Source organism: Larus michahellis, unplaced genomic scaffold (genome assembly GCF_964199755.1).
Source record: "Larus michahellis unplaced genomic scaffold, bLarMic1.1 SCAFFOLD_34, whole genome shotgun sequence".
Classification (NCBI taxonomy): Eukaryota; Metazoa; Chordata; class Aves; order Charadriiformes; family Laridae; genus Larus; species Larus michahellis.
Genome location: NW_027436399.1, coordinates 544,841 through 561,362, shown reverse-complemented (window position 1 = coordinate 561,362; position 16,522 = coordinate 544,841).

Here is a 16,522-nt window from a genome sequence, read left to right as displayed (position 1 = left end):
TGTCAAGGGGGTGCTGCGTGGGGCAGGGCTGCTCTCAGCTGCAGTTCACCCCCAGGACATTTCCCAAGGGATTGTTTGAGGGAAAGCTCAAGGCAGGAATTACGTTACAGATAAGGAGCTTTCCTGCATTTGTGTTTTTATTTTCCTAGTGAGAGGGTGGGGAGGTAGAACAAGGGATACATGTATAGGGAGCTCTCAAGTTGGAAGAAGTCAGTGAGACTCCTGAGCTGTAGCTTTGAGTGATCAGCAGGTCTGCCAGGAACCTCCTGGAGTGCCTTCAGCCACTCCTCTGCCCACGGGCAGCACCAGCATCAGCTCTGCTGGACCCATCGGGGTTGTTCTGACCTGCCCTTTTCCACCTGCAAACAGGAACATGAACCCGGCCAGTGCCCGGCAAACAGGCAGGTTTCTGTGGGGCCAAGGGGAGCGCACAGGGGTTGGGATGGGGTCCGTGAGAGCTGACGGGGAAAAGACATGGGACAGGGAAACACCTCCCAGGAGGAAAATCTCCCGGCAGCAGAGCTATGATCAGGGAATGAGAGGAAAGAGAAACCAGAAATGCTGTGGGAGGAAGGATTCAGAAAACTCTGTAGGATCCCCTCCAATGCAGACCCCTTCCCCTGAGCAAGTGTCTCCATGGGAATGAAGTGTCCAAGCTCTCCTCTAACCCGTGGGGCTGTGGGCAAAGTAGTCTATGTGGCTGGGGAATGAGCTGACTCTCCCCTTCTGAGATACCATCACTAGGACACTTGGGTGTCTCCTTGGGGTGTCCTTCCAAGCACTGCGCTGCCCTCCAGGATGCCAGCCTGTCCTGGAGCATCCTGGTGTTACCTGAATGCCCAGTGGAGAAGCGCAGAGACGCTACGACCAAGGAAAGGCTGCTGGGTTTGTGAAACGAGCCATGTGTGTCCTTGGCGAGAAGTGGGGTGCTGAGACCTTGAGAAAAGGCGAGACGCTGAGCTCTCGGCAGTGGGTTTCTCTGCTCTCAGCAGCGCCTGGTGTCTTTTCAGGTCTACATGTGAGTGCGATTCCCCTCTGTCTCAGAAAGGCACAAGCAGAGGGCAGCTGGGAACAAGACAGAGGGACAGACCAGCTCCCCTCGCTCTGCACTAACCCTCAGACAATCCCCTCGCCTGGCAGGACGCCCTTTGCTGTCCCTGAATGCAGCAGAAATGGTGAGGGTTTCTGAAATCCAAGAGAATCTCCTGCTGAGACGGGAGAGAGCTGTATAAGAACCTCTCTCCAACACTCTTGCAACTGTGGTTTCATGGCAATGGGAGTGCAGAGACTGACAAGCCCTTTTTTCATGAAGAGAGGTTTATCTGAGAAATTGGGACACCAGGACTGCCCACCCCATTCCCACGAATCTGCTGCTGCAGAGCAGGGCTGACTCCTGGGCATCCGGCGGGCAGAGGTCCCGCTCCTCCTGGCACACCTGGACAGAACCAACCAGAGCTCCAGCCACAGAGCTGAATGAAGATCTGATAGAAATGGAAAAGCAGTGCAGAGTGTGAGGTATGAGAACTGGTGTTGATTTTTCTCAGAAAAGTCTCCCCTAACTTGTCACTGTGCTTTCCTCCTTGTTCAGTGCTCCACACCAAAAGGCACCAAATGTCCAACAGCAGCTCCATCACCCAGTTCCTCCTCCTGGCATTCGCAGACACACGGGAGCTGCAGCTCTTGCACTTCGGGCTCTTCCTGGGCATCTACCTGGCTGCCCTCCTGGCCAACGGCCTCATCATCACCGCCATCGCCTATGACCACCGCCTCCACACCCCCATGTACTTCTTCCTCCTCAACCTCTCTGTTCTGGACCTGGGCTCCATCTCCACCATTGTCCCCAAATCCATGGCTAATTCCCTGTGGGGCACCAGGGACATCTCCTATAAAGGGTGTGTGGCCCAGCTCTTTTTCTTTTTCTTTTTCATCTCAGCTGAGTATTTTCTTCTCACTCTCATGTCCTATGACCGCTATGTGGCCATCTGCAAACCCCTGCACTACGGGACCCTCCTGGGCAGCAGAGCTTGTGTCCACATGGCAGCAGCTGCCTGGGGCAGTGGGTTTCTCCATGCTCTCCTGCACACGGCCAATACATTTTCCCTGCCCCTCTGCCAGGGCAATGCCCTGGACCAGTTCTTCTGTGAAATCCCCCAGATCCTCAAGCTCTGCTGCTCACACTCAGAGTACCTCCGGGAAGTTGGACTTGTTGTGGTTAGTGTCTGTTTAGCATTTGGTTGTTTTGTTTTCATCGTGCTGTCCTATGTGCAGATCTTCAGGGCCGTGCTGAGGATCCCCTCTGAGCAGGGACGGCACAAAGCCTTTTCCACGTGCCTCCCTCACCTGGCCGTGGTCTCCCTGCTTGTCAGCACTGCCATGTTTGCCTACGTGAAGCCCCCCTCCATCTCCTCCCCATCGCTGGATGTGGTGGTGGCTGTGCTGTACTCCGTGGTGCCTCCAGCCGTGAACCCCCTCATCTACAGCATGAGGAACCAGGAGCTCAAGGATGCCCTCTGGAAATTAATGACCAGGTTATTTTCTGCAGCAATAAACTGTCTCCTGCAAATCACTCATAATGTAATTCATTATACGCCAAGCCCGTCTTCTGTAGGTTTGGTTAGGGGTTAGGTAACTGTGTGTTAGGTTTGGTTGAGGGTTTTGGCTTTTTCTTACTTTTTTTTTTTTAAATTATATACTTTTGTCCACAAATAGATGTCATTATTTAAGATTTTTTTTTTTACTACCTATCTATCCAAATTTCTGAGACTCACAGAGTCATGCCCAAAATCCTTCTTCTCAGGCCTTTTCTGGAGCTGCAGGGGTAGAGCCTGAGCGCCGAGGAGGAGGGGAAAGAATCCCAGTACTTGCAGAGCACCAGCACTTGTTCTTTGCGGGGCTGCTCTATTTTCACTTCCACACTCGCCTTCTGAGCCCCTGTGTTGATCTAAGGCCTGAGTGCTCTGGCAGCTTGGTCATGGTGCTGCTGTGTAGCAGCTCTGTGATCACAGGCAAGGAGAAGCAATGGGCACCTCTGAGAAAAAGCTCGTCTGCATAACAGAGTTTCCACCATGAAAGGGGATCTGCTCAGGGCAGCGCAGGAAGGATCAGGTCTTCTTCCACAGTTGCTGTCAAGAGCGTTCCTTCAAACGTGCCCTGGTGAGGGATGCCCAGTAAAGAGGTAAAGAGTGTGCGTGTGCAGGGTGAGGGCACACACAACAGTGTCCTTGCACAGCCACACCTCCAGGGACAGAACTGAAGGACCAGCAGAGCGGGGTCTGGTCTGTGCCTTTGTTTGCTGGACACCCCGGGGAAGCTGTCCCAGGGCAATCGTCACAGAACAGACACCTGAAACCACCATTTGCAGAACTGGACGCCTACGCAAACCCAGAGAGGATGTTTGTCTGCCTGTGGAGAGACACCGAGTAACGAGGTCAGAAGTCCCTGTTTGCATGGTTCAGAGGAGATTTCGGCATGCACACCGTGTGCATGTGGGGACATGAACCCGAGAGAGCACAAACACCAGCAGCTGTTCTTAGAAATGCCCGAAAGTGCTGTGGGACAGGCAGTGTCCCTTCATTGGAGAGTAACGTCCCCAGGGAAACCCCCTGAATGCAGCACTGGGATGGGCTTCCTTGACCCCAGGTCCCTGTGTCCATTCCTCACGCCGTGGGGCATCTCAGAGAGGTGCCGAGCAGGGAGACACAGCGCGGGGCTGAGGTGCTGCCGGCCTCTGGGAGTGGCAACAGGAGGCCATGGAGTCTGCTGCAGGGCCTCTGCCCGTGCCAGGGAAGGACTCGTGTCTCTGAGCAGCCCTGCCAGCGCCCTGACAGTGCTGGGTGTGTCTCCAGGAACAGCCTGTGTGCTACCTCACCCTCCCCTCTCTTCATGGCCTGTCCCTTTGATGACACGGTGTGACAGAAGCACCTCTGTGGAGCATCTCCCCTGTGCAGTCCGAAAGGGTTCTGCAGGCGTGAGCGGCATTGCCCTCTAGAAGATGGCATTTCTCACCTCTCACAGAGCACAGAGCACGTCTAGGGAGTAGGAATGCAGTGAGAGGCACACACCCTCCATGTTTCACCTCTCTGAACGTCCTTCACAATATTTTTAAGCACCTGACAGAGAAGCAAATGCCTTTAGTACGAGATGTCCTCAACCTTCAGAAAAATTCTCGTCCTCCTCTCTCTCATGACCTGCCCCATGACTGTGGTTGGGAACACCCTCCTCATCATGGGGCTGCCTCTGCAAATCTTTAAACCTGCTCCAGCTCCACCACTCTGACTGTCCCCTGGCTGGGGACAGCACAATCTCTGCTCACAGCAATGGTAGTGCTCTTTCCTGCACCTTTGGCATGTACAGAGTGTTTCCTGCTGGTGGCCCCATCCTACGATGACGACTGGGCTGTATGCCACCCCCTGCTCTCTGCAAGGCTCAGGAACTGGAAGGGTTGTCTCCAGAAGGCGGCTGCACCTTGGCTAGGGGGATTTCTGTCATCTACAGCAATCATTTCCTTCTTGTCCCAGTTGTCCTGGACAGATGTCTGGACCAGATCTGGTCCAGATGTCCTGGAACACTTCTTTGTGGGGGTGAAATACTGGAACAGGTCACCCAGAGAGGTTGTATGTACCCAGTCTCTGGAGACATTCAAAGTCAGGTTGGACAGGGCCCTGAGCAACCTGTCTAATTGGAGATGTCCCTGCTCCCTGCAGGGGGTTGGACTAGATGACCTTTAAAGGTCCCTTAAAACCCAACCCTGTTTATGATTCTGTGATTCTGTGGGTTTACACCAATGCTGAAACTCTCCTGATGTGAAACCATTACATTCATCATGGACTTTGTTTTCATAACTTGCTTTTTAGACCCATTCTTCCCCTGCCTGCACTTGGGGGCAGCTCTCCTGCCCAGCATGGGCAGGCAGAAGGCCTTCTCCACCGGCTCCTCTGCCCTCCCTGGAGCCACTCCTTTCTGCGGCACCCCCACCACTGTCAGTGGGATGCCCAGAACAGCCCTCCTGAGAGAGTTTAACAAAGCCCTGTTTCAACACGCACCTCACCCCTGCTCGATCCTCTCATCTTCAGCCTGAGGAGAAGGAAGGATGGGGGTTGGGAGGAACTGACAGAAACAGCTTAGGAAAGCTGTCGGCTGCAGAGAGATCCCGTTGGAGTCGTGGGCTTGTAGGAAGAAATCACTTCTGGTTTTCTTCTGAAGCGGCCCCCAAGGATCTGGACAGTGAGTATTTTGTCCTGGGCACTCCTCTGGCAGCGTGTCATAGTAAGAAGGCTTTTGTTGTCATGGAGATGGAGAAGGCTGGTCAGTGCCATTGTGAGACCTCTCTCCAACACCTTGGAAAGGACAGAGTCATCTGAGAGCCTTGGAAAAAGCAGACATGAAACCAGTTTTCAAAAAAGCAGGAAGGAGGATTGGGACAATGACAGACTGTCCAGCCTCACCAGGGCAAGGGATATGACAAGTCCTCCTGCAGCCATCTACAGGCATTTGAAGGACAAGAAAGGGATGGCAGAAGACATGTGGGAGGGAAAAGAAGGGGATGTTGTGTACCCGGACTTTAGCAAGGCCTTTGACATGGTCTCCTGTAGTCTCCTTATAGCCAGGTTGTTGACAGCCGGGCTGAAGAAGTGGACGATGTGCTTGGTGGAAAGCTGTCTGAGTAATGACGGAGGGACATCATCTGTGGTACAAAGTCCTTGTGGAACCCACTTACTAGTGGCATCCATCAAAGACCAGCCCTTGACAACTACTATGGAACATTATTATCTCTCCGTATGATGGCAGACAATGCACTTTCACCTCCTTTGTAGATGATGCCAAGCTGGGGGAGTCCTTGAGGAATCCCACCCTGTTAGCACTGTTGGTGGCAGGAGAGTTGGGAAGGATGACTGTGGTGGGTTGCACATGGCAGGGCACGGAGGGTCGTAAGGGAGAAGCGTAGAGGGATGGCACCTTTGGGAATGAGCGCACAGGAGAGGTGACCCAAAGCTGACTAACAGAGTACTCCATCCCACTGGCATCTTGCTCAGTATAAAAGCTGAGGGATCACAGGGCTCAGGCTCTTTTTCCAATGTCAGATGCCAGCTGGAGGAGCGGTGCTAGAGGAGGCTGGGAAGCAAAAGCGTGGTTGTGATGTGACAATTCAGGGCAGCACTTGGCCGACGGCTGGTCCCAGGGAAATGGTGCTGGAGCCCCGGTGGTCTCGCTGTGGCCAGGACAATAATGGCCCCTCCGAGTGGGGTGGGGGCCTGGGCTGGGGCACAACAAGATGCCCTGAGCAGGACAGGGACAAAACTGAATGCCCCAAGTGGGGCAGGAGGCAAACTCCCTGCCCTGAGCTGAGCAGGAGGAACTCAGTGCCCCGAGCAAGAGTGGGGAAAACTAGAGGACGCAGGCGGTGCAGGGGCCCAACTGGTGAGCTCAAGGGGGGCAGGAATAGCAACCAGCTGCCTCGTTGGGGCAGAAGCAACACTCACTGCCCTCCAGGCAGGTCGTGGGGTAAAATGAGATGCTAAAAAGCCACCCACAAATGGCTATTGGAGCTGCAGGGTGGGAGAGCAGCTGGGTGGGGGCCTGGCAGCCGCCCAAGGTCCACCCAGCGCAGTTGCTCAATGTGGTTCTTTGGTAGCGCTAATTCAGAGTCAGCCTGTGGCTGTATCTTGGGGGGTAAATAAAATTCATTGGAAACGAACTTATAAGACACCAAGTGCTTTGCTGCAGGAGTCTCACAGACGCAGTACTGTACCTGGGAAGAGTGGAAAAGAAGTCCTCAGCCCCCCGACTGTGCCAGCCAAAGCTGTGAAGGGGCTCGCTGACAGCCCTGGGCAGGTTTTTATTCCTGGGGCTGGTGCGGCTCCAGGCAGAGGTGGGAGCTCTGTGGGCAGATGAGCAGCCCTTGGCCAGCAGTGCCTGGGGCAGCCCAACAGCTGCCGGCTGGTGGCTGCAGGAGGTGCCCCGGCTGTGGTGGCTGAGGGGCCACAGTGTGACCCCGTGCGTCTGGGGGTGGCCCCTGTCACAAAGGGGCAGTGATGCGGCACCCACCCACTGCTTGTGAGCTCACCTGGCCAGGGCTTGGCATCCTCAAGAGCGCGTCAGCCAAAGCTCCTTGGGCTGAGCTGGCCCTGGGAACACTCGGCTCCTGCCTTTGCCACTTGCTTGGCTGCTTTTTCCCAACCATTCATCGTTTACTGCCCTCTTCTCCTCACCTTCCATCCTCTTCTGAAGGTAATGATGATTTGACCTTCAGGACAGATCATACAGGAGGTAGATATGGGATCAAAGTGATGGCTGGTCTATGCCTTCGGAGCTTTAGGATGAGCGGTCACAGCTTTATAGGCTGGCCAGATACGCACTGTGGGTAGAGTTCCTATTTGCTAATTGTTATTTCTTCAACACATCCCAGGGTGGGTAAGTAGGGGGTGGCAGTGTACTCTGAGGCTTTGGGCTCCGTCTGGAATGAGGAGAAGCCCATCCTGACGGATGCGGTAGGAAGAGAGACAGAAAAGGAGCACAGCAAAGGCAGCTGTTAAGGCAGCGGCTGAAAGTCGGTCCCTCCTGTGTCCAAGGGGGCAAAGTGTGGGGTGGGGAACCAGAGGGCTCTGCTGCTAATGGCAGCCAGAGGGAAGCAGCAGGTCCTCTTCAGAGAAGGTGACACCCAGTGCAGTCTTCCCAAAGGGCCTTGGTAACTGCTGTCAGTTGGATTCCTGCGACAGGGACAGCAGGGCCGTCAGCTGCAGCTCTGCAGCGGTTGGAACTACCACTGAAACGGTGCTGGTGGCGGATGCTGTTCTCTGGGTTTAGTTTGGGATTTTTTGTAATTTATTTTGTTGAGGTGCAACTATTTCTTTGCACTCAGGTGTCAGGATTAGCACTGATCTTCTCTTTCTGGGGCATGACCTGGCATCCTTCGTCATCCAGAGCTTTCCCTGCTGTTCCTGAATGGCAGTGATGGCCTCAATGGGGCCACCCATCGCTCCTGTGAGTGCCGACTTCACCAGCAGGCTTGGACTTTGTGAATCCCCAAAGGCAAGGGACGTGGCTGGTGCTCCGTCCCTGAATGTTGATGTACCGGCAATCGAGAGGGAATTCTGGGGTGAGTCAGTCATGACTTATGAGCCAGTTTTGACATCTCATGTCATGACTTCTCATCATGATGAGACATGAGGGGTGCCCTCATCCATCCCACAAGTCCATTCAGCACCCAAGCACATCATCAAGGCCTTTCAGCCTTCAGTTCCCTGAGTGTGTTCTGCACTCCAGTTTGGGAAGAAAAGGCCTATTTTCACCCATGGCAATCAGGAAACTCCCTTTTATTACAGAGATACCAAAAGGCAGGCCAGCATTACCGTGGTGACAGACTAATTGCAGAAGGTCTCTGGGTCAGACAGACTGGCTTCACCCTCTGAAGAAGTGGGAGAAAGCAAATATCTGCCACTACCAGATCGAGAACTGGGGAAGAGATGGAGGGGGGGCTTCAGGTAGGCAAATATTCCAGTGCTGACAAGCAGGGAGACCACGGCCAGGTAAGGGAGGCACGTGGAAAAGGCTTTGTGCCGTCCCTGCTCAGAGGGGATCCTCAGCACGGCCCTGAAGATCTGCACATAGGACAGCATGATGAAAACAAAGCAAACAAATACCAAAGAGACACTAACCACAAGGACCGCAACTTCCCTGAGGTAGGAGTGTGAGCAGGAGAGCTTGAGGATCTGGGGGATTTCACAGAAGAACTGGTCCAGGGCATTGCCCTGGCAGAGGGGCAGGGAAAATGTATTGGCCGTGTGCAGGAGAGCATAGAGAAACCCACTGCCCCAGGCAGCTGCTGCCATGTGGACACAAGCTCTGCTGCCCATCAGGGTCCCATGGTGAAGGGGTTTGCAGATGGCCACATAGTGGTCATAGGACATGACAGTGAGAAGACAATATTCTAATGACATCAAAAACAGAAAAAAAACCCAACAACTGGGCAGCACACCCCGGGTAGGAGATGGCCCTGGTGTTCCACAGGGAATTCACCATGGATTTGGGTACAGTGGTGGAGATGGAGCCCAGGTCAAGAACAGAGAGGTTGAGGAGGAAGAAGTATATGGGGGTGTGGAGGCGGTGGTCACAGGCGATGGTGGTGATGATGAGGCCGTTGCCCAGGAGGGCAGCCAGGTAGATGCCCAGGAAGAGCCCGAAGTGCAAGAGCTGCAGCTCCCGTGTGTCTGCGAACGCCAGGAGGAGGAACTGGGTGATGGAGCTGCTGTTGGACATTTTCTCCCTCTGGCTATGGGGGCCTGATTTTTAAGGAAAAGGTAGTGAGAAGTGAAGACTGATGCCTCTGAGTAAATCCTATGCCATTTTTCACAGAACCCCCGGGATGGCCTTCGTCCTGCCAGGAAGTACTTGCTTCTGCTCCTCAGCTTGAGCTCTGCATTGTACAGGCTGAGCGTGCAACGGGCAGCAGGAGACTTGTCTGTCTGCTCCAGAGGAGTCAGTCTCGCTGTGCACCAACAGGAAAATGGGAACCAGGATCGATCTCTGCTTAAATCTGCTCCTGCGATCAAAGAGATTTTGGCATTGACTCTCCAAATTCACCCTACTGCAGAGCAGAGCTGTGCTGATCTTCTGTTGTTTATTTTACTCCTGTTGTCCCCCTCACCTCTGAGGAGTGTTTTCTGAAGGAAGACATCCTTGACATTTCTATCCTGAGAGTCCTGGGATGCAAAGGGACAGACCATTAGTGCTGAGTGAGCACAGCTGGTCTGCCCATCAGCCTTGCTCCCAGGTGCCCTGGTCTCTCACAGCTGCAGGATGATCACACTCAGCTGTTCTTCTGAAAGGAAACTGGGTACTGCTGGGAGCAGAGGAATCCACTTTCAAAGCGCAGATCTCTAAACTCCCCTCCCTTGGACCAGCTGTGCTCTTCTGTATGCCCTGAAGAGGGGGCATCCGGCAAAAAGAGTCAGCTTTATCCTCACCCTATGGACTGCATCACCCAGAGACCCCCAGGGTCCTGTGCTCCTCTGGACTTCAGGGCCAGTTGCTGAGCTGCACCTGAAAACCCCACCCCCAGAGAGCCTGAAAACAAGAACAGCAGCAGCAGGGATGGGTGGAGAAACAGGGAGAAACTGCCCAATGTTTCTGCCATGGGGGGCAAGGCCAGGGAGGGAGGGACAGGTCACCAGAAGAGTGTCCTGTGCTGGAGCTCTGCCTGCAGGGGAGGCAGCTCCTGCCCTGCACCCTGTGGCCTTGAGGGCAGAGGCTCTTCTGGGTGGGAGAGGAGAAAAGCACGTTCAGTGAAGGGCTGACAGGGAGGTGCCCAAATTCCCCTCCCAGCCTTTGCTGCCAGCACTTTCCTCTCATGCCCCGGCCACGTCTCTGCTGCCTGGAGCTGCTGCTCTGTGCCTGTCTCCTCCCTGTCCGTGTTCACAGAGCCCATCCCACCCGCTGGGTGCTCAGCTCTGCCCTGCAGACACCTCCTGGTAGCAGGGCACTGCCCAGGAGCATCTCTGTGTCAGAAAGTCCTAAGAAGCAGGTGAGATAGATGCCGAGATCACAGAAATGATGATGCTTTCTGTAGAGAAAGGAATGGGTAAAGGCACTTTTTCAGGTTCCTCACAGACCCACTGGTTTCCCGTTGTAATGCTGTAGGAGTTGCAGTCTCTTGTGCAAGCATCACAGCTCCATTGCTGTGATTGCAAACACCACAGCTCCCCAAGTACAGGTCCTCCTTCCTACCCTTTTTAAAAATGGGTGCAATGTTTGCCTTTTTCCAGTCCCTGGGGACTTCACCTGACTGCCATGGCTTTTCAGATATCATGGAGAGCGGCTTGGCAACTCCATCAGCCAGTTCCCTCAGGACTCTGGGATGCATCTTGTCAGCCCCCATAGACTCCTGCATTCTCAGGTTCCTCAGGTGGTCACAAACCTGATCCTTTGCCACAGTGGGGGGGACTTGGCCCCTCAAGTCCCTACCTTGAGATCCATCCACTCGAGAGGTGCGGGAAGAGAAGTTGCCAGGGAAGACTGAGGCAAAACTGTTGTTGAGTACCTCGGCCTTCTCCTCGACCATTGTTACCAGTTTGCCAGTCTTGCTCATCAGGAGGGGTACGCTTTCTTTGACCTTCCTTTTCTGGCTGACGTATCTATAGAAGCCCTTCTTATTATTCCTTGCCTCCCTTGCCAAGTTCATCTCCAGCTGCGCCTTGGCCTTCCTGACCCCGTCCCTACGCTCTTCCCAGGATACCTGTCCCTGCTTCCACTGCCTGTGCATTTCCTTCTTGCCCTTTAGTTTGACCAGCAGGTCTCTGCTCAGCCATGCACATTGCTCAAGGCTTTATCCATGGGGATTATCTCCACCCCAGCCACACCCAGTGCACTGAATCTCCCCTTCCATGTCATTCCTGGTCGCATCTCTGTCTCATTCCCTGTCCATTGCAGACCAACCATCTGCAATATAAATGTGGGCACCAGATGAACTCCTCCTGGGGCCTTTGACAAGCAGTTAGACCTCAAAGAGCAGAGAGGTGCCTCTAGGAGGTCCTCCTCTTCCCGAGATATGCTTCCTCAACTGGTGTCTTTAGGATGCATGAGTGGTAAATGGAGAAACATGGTCATCCCCTGAGAGCTTCTTAACGTTTCAGTTAGTGTTAGGCAGTGATTGGTGGTGGGCAGGGATGCCAGAGAGGGCAGAGGAAACTGACAAACAAGTCTTATGAGGAGCGGCGGAGGGAACTGGGATTGTTTAGTCTGGAGAAAAGGAGGCTGAGGGGAGACCTTATCGCTCTCTCCAGCCACCTGAAAGGAGACTGTAGAGAGGTGGGGTGGGTCTCTTCTCCCAAGTAACAGGCAAGAGGAAAAGAGGAAACAGCCTCAAGTTGCCCCAGGGGAGGTTTAGACTGGATATTAGGAAAAAATTTTTACTCTGAAAGGGTTATTAAGCATTGGACGAGGCTGCCCAGGGAAGTGCAACCATCCCTGGAGGTATTCAGAAGACGGGTAGACATAGTGCTTAGAGATATGCTTTAGTGATGGGTTTTGTCAGAGTTAGGTTGGTGGTTGGATGATCTGAAAGGTCTCTTCCAACTTAGGCAAGGCTATGATTCTTTGCACCCCAGAATGCAGGTTGCCCTCTTGGCTGCCAGGGCACTCTCCTGACTCACATTAACCCAGCTGCCAACCAGCGCCCCCAGATCCCTTTCTGCAGGGCTGCTTTCCAGCCACTCCTCTTCCAGCCTATACTTGTGGCCACCATTATTTCATCCCTGGTGTAGAATGCAGCCTTTGTTCTTGTTAAACATGCTGAGAGTTGCCTTCTCTGGGTCACAGACACAGGTGCTAAACGGAACAGGGCCCAGGAGCCAGCATCCCTGTGCTGCCCCACAATGCCCCAGTATGCCCCAGTACGTACCCTCAGTAAGTCCATGCTGACTGCATTTGAAGACAATTTTTTCTTTTTGGTGCCAAGAAATGTCACCCAAGAGGACACTAACTGGTGGCACACTCCTCACCAACGTGAGCTTGTACAGCCAGGGAGTTGTTCCCTGAGTTGCATTTTTGGCCTCATTCAGAGCTGGGTGCAACACTTGCTTGTCCTCTCTCACAAGAGACCTCTGCTAACCCAATGACTTTTCAAAAGGGATATCCCAAAGAAATGTCAATCTTGTTCTGTAACTTCACTACCACTATTTTGCCTGTAATCCTACGTACATAATTTCTCTAATCTTTCATACATTTTCACCTGTCCAAATACAATGACCATTTCTAAAGTCATCTTTCCAGGTGCAGACTGTCTAGACAGGGGCCTTTTCTATTATATTCCCGTTTTCTCCTTCCCTTACTCTTTCTTCATTCAGGTTCCTGTCACCCATCCAGCTGCTGCTTTGAGCTTCACATGGTTAAAAGTTTCCCCGTCTTTCAGTAGTCTAATTATCTCCTGTAGCCAACTCTTTAACTATGTTTATATCAACCTTTCTGTACCTACCTATCTAAAGCATTTCTCATAAGATTACAACCTGGCTTCTGTTGTCAAGGACAACAAAAAAAGTTTCTATAAATATATTAGCAATAAGAAGAGGACTAAGGATTATCTCTGTCCTCTAGTAGATGGGGCCAGCAACATAGTGACCAAGGATGAGGAAAAGGCTGAGGTACTTAATGAAGTCTTTGCCTCAGTCTTCAGCAGTAGGACCAGTTGTTCCCTGAGTACCCAGAGCCCTGAGCTAGAAGACAGGGATGGGGAGCAGAATGAAGCCCCTGTAATCCAAAGGGAAACAGTGAGGGACCTGCTTCAGCACCTGAAGGTGCACAAATCTATGGGGCCGGATGGGATCCGCCCAAGGGTATTGAAAGAGCTGGCGGAGGTGCTCGCCAGGCCACTTTGCATCATTTATGAGCAGTCCTGGACAACCGGGGAGGTCCCAGCTGACTGGAGGTTGGCAAATGTGACACCCATCCACAAGAAGGGCCAGAAGGAGGATCCAGGGAACTACAGGCCAGTCAGTCTGACCTCGGTGCCTGGGAAGGTCATGGAACAGATCCTCCTCAGTGCCATTACACGGCACGTGCAGGAGAACAGGGTGATCAGGCCCAGTCAGCATGGGTTTGTGAAGGGCAGGTCATGCCTATCAAACCTAATATCCTTCTATGATAAGGTGACCCACTTAGTGGATGAGGGAAAGGCTGTGGATGTTATCTACTGGGATTTTTGCAAAGCTTTTGACACTGTTTCCCACAGCATTCTCCTGGAGAACCTGGCTGCTCATGGCCTGGACAGGTGTACTCTTCACTGGGTAAAAAACTGGCTGGATGGCCGTGCCCAGAGAGTGGTGGTAAGTGGAGTTAAATCCAGTTGGTGTCTGGTCACAAGTGGTGTTCCCCAGGGCTCGGTGCTGGGGCCGGTTCTCTTTAATATCTTTATCAATGATCTGGATGAAGGGATCGAATGCGCCCTCAGTAAGTTCGCAGATGACACTAAACTGGGCGGGCGTGTTGATCTGCTTGACGGTAGGTTGGCTCTGCAGAGGGATGTGGACAGGCTGGACCAATGGGCTGAGACCAATGGTATGACGTTCAACAAGGCCAAGTGCCGGGTCCTGCACCTGAGTCACAACAACCCCACGCAGCGCTACAGGATTGAGGCAGAGTGGCTCGAAAGCAGCCCCGCAGAAAAGGACCTGGGGGTGTTGGTGGACAGCCGGCTGAATATGAGCCAGCAGTGTGCCCAGGTGGCCAAGAAGGCCAACAGCATCCTAGCCTGTATCAGGAATAGTGTGGTGAGCCGGACTAGGGAAGCGATCATCCCCCTGTACTCGGCACTGGTGAGGCCCCACCTCGTGTGCTGCGTTCAGTTTTGGGCCCCTCGCTACAAGAGGGACATTGAGGTGTTGGAGCGTGTCCAGAGAAGGGCTACAAAGCTGGTGAGGGGCCTGGAGGACAAACCTTATGAAGAACGACTGAGGGAGCTGGGGTTGTTTAGCCTGGAGAAGAGGAGGCTGAGGGGAGACCTTCTCACCCTCTACAACTCCCTGAAAGGAGGTTGTAGAGAGATGGGGGCTGACCTCTTCTCCCTGGTGACAAGTGATAGGACGAGAGGAAACGGGTTCACGTTACGTCACGGGAGGTTTAGATTGGATATTCGGAAACCCTTTTTCACTGAAAGGGTTATTAAACATTGGAATAGGCTGCCCAGGGAGGTGGTGGATTCACCATCCCTGGAGGTGTTTAAAAAAAGGGTAGATGGGGCACTTAGGGACATGGTTTAGAAGAGGCTTTTGTCAGGGTAGGTTAAAGGTTGGACTCGATGATCTTAAAGGTCCCTTCCAACCTCAGCAATTCTATAATTCTATGATTCTATGATTCTACCCCTTGCAGAAAAGCAACCTCATTAGAGGCAGCAGGTACTTAGCATATGGCTGCAGAGGGTGATTTATTGTTTATCAAACACGATCCGACATGATCAGGCTTTACTTTTCTTTGCTTGCAAAGAGGAGAAACCCTCCTGTGCCTGGGCGCAGCCAGGTCTCTAAGGAGAGCCAGAGGGAGCTGGTGCAATGGAGCTGTAACATCCAGCTGCAGAGATCGGCGGCGAAGTCTGATGGAAGGAAAATGATGTAAATCCCAACTGGGCAATGACAGAGATGGTGGGGTTGGGGTGGGGGTGAGGAGCAAGGCTGTCCACACAGTGTCAGACCTCAAGGGACTGCTTTTCCTAGCCATCCAGACCTCCTGAGGAGACCCTCTGGATCAATATCAGTTGCAGAAGACTTCTATCACCTTTTCTCTAGACTGAAATGTAAATTAAAAGAAACCCTTTAAACTAAAAAAAAAATAATTTATTAGGTTCTGATTGAAATCTTCCTTCTTAACTACATTATGAAAGAACTCCAATTAGCTGTAGAAGTCTTGAAGACTTGAAGGAAATTGAAGGAAGAGAAATAGGTCTTTAGGGCTTTCTGTACTTCAATGAGCCCCATGGTGTATTTAGCTCTGAGTCCACGAACCTCAGCTACTGAGAGAATATTGAAAACACTGCTCAAGAAGCCAGAGGCAAAACTCAAAGTACCTGGAAGCATTAATGGGCCCCACTGAGGGCCACTACTGACAAAGTCTCCCCATGGACTCGTTAGAGGAGCTAGCTGGAGGCTGTGATTGCAGGAAGGCAAAGGCACAGTGCAGGTGGCTGTAAAGCTGTTGCTCTGTTTGATGAAGCAGAAGGGCCAAACCTGACCCTCAGGCCCTGGGAAGGCAGATCCTGCCCCTCAGGTGTGGCTCAGGGCTCTTCCTGGGGGCAGTGGGGTGTGAGGGTGAGCAAGGCCAAGGGTAGGGAGACTGTGCAACACCTCCCGGCTTCCCCATGCCACGATGAAGCAGAAACCAAGTCCAGAGCCTCAAAATAAAGTTTCTTCTGGTGGGCCTTGGTGGCAGAGGCAAGTGCCATAGCCAAGGGGACAAAGACCATGGTGCTGTTGGGTTTTTTAGCCTGGCCAGAGCCCTAGGCCACCTCTACTGCAGAGTGACCATCACTGTCCCATGCCTGTGCCTCTTTCCTTGTAGGCTGCAGGCACCCATTGTACTTTCCCACATCGCTCTCACCCCGGCATTTCCGTATCTTTTCTGATGTCTCTCCACTCTCACCAGCTGTTCCTTGAAACACAAAGCCATGGGCTGATCAAGACTCCCTCTGGGTGACCTCTTGCACCACAGTGCAACCCTTTGGGTGAGATTTCTTTTTCCTCACATGCGGTCCAAACCTTCCAAGCTGCAGTTTCTTGAGGTTTCCTTCTCTTCCTACTACCAAGAAAAGCTCCACCGCCTCTGAAGCCACCCTTCAAGCAGGTGCAGGCTACTGCTAGAGAGCCCCAGGCCTCCACTTCAAAAGGTACAGAAGCCCAGCTCCCTCAGCTTCTCCACAAAGGCCTCAAACGCCATCCTGGCCAATGTCCTTTGGAGCTTCTCCACTTCCTCCTCCTTCCTTCAGAACAGAGAGCCCCACACACAGACACACTAGACCAGATGTGTCCACAACAGTGCTGGGTCA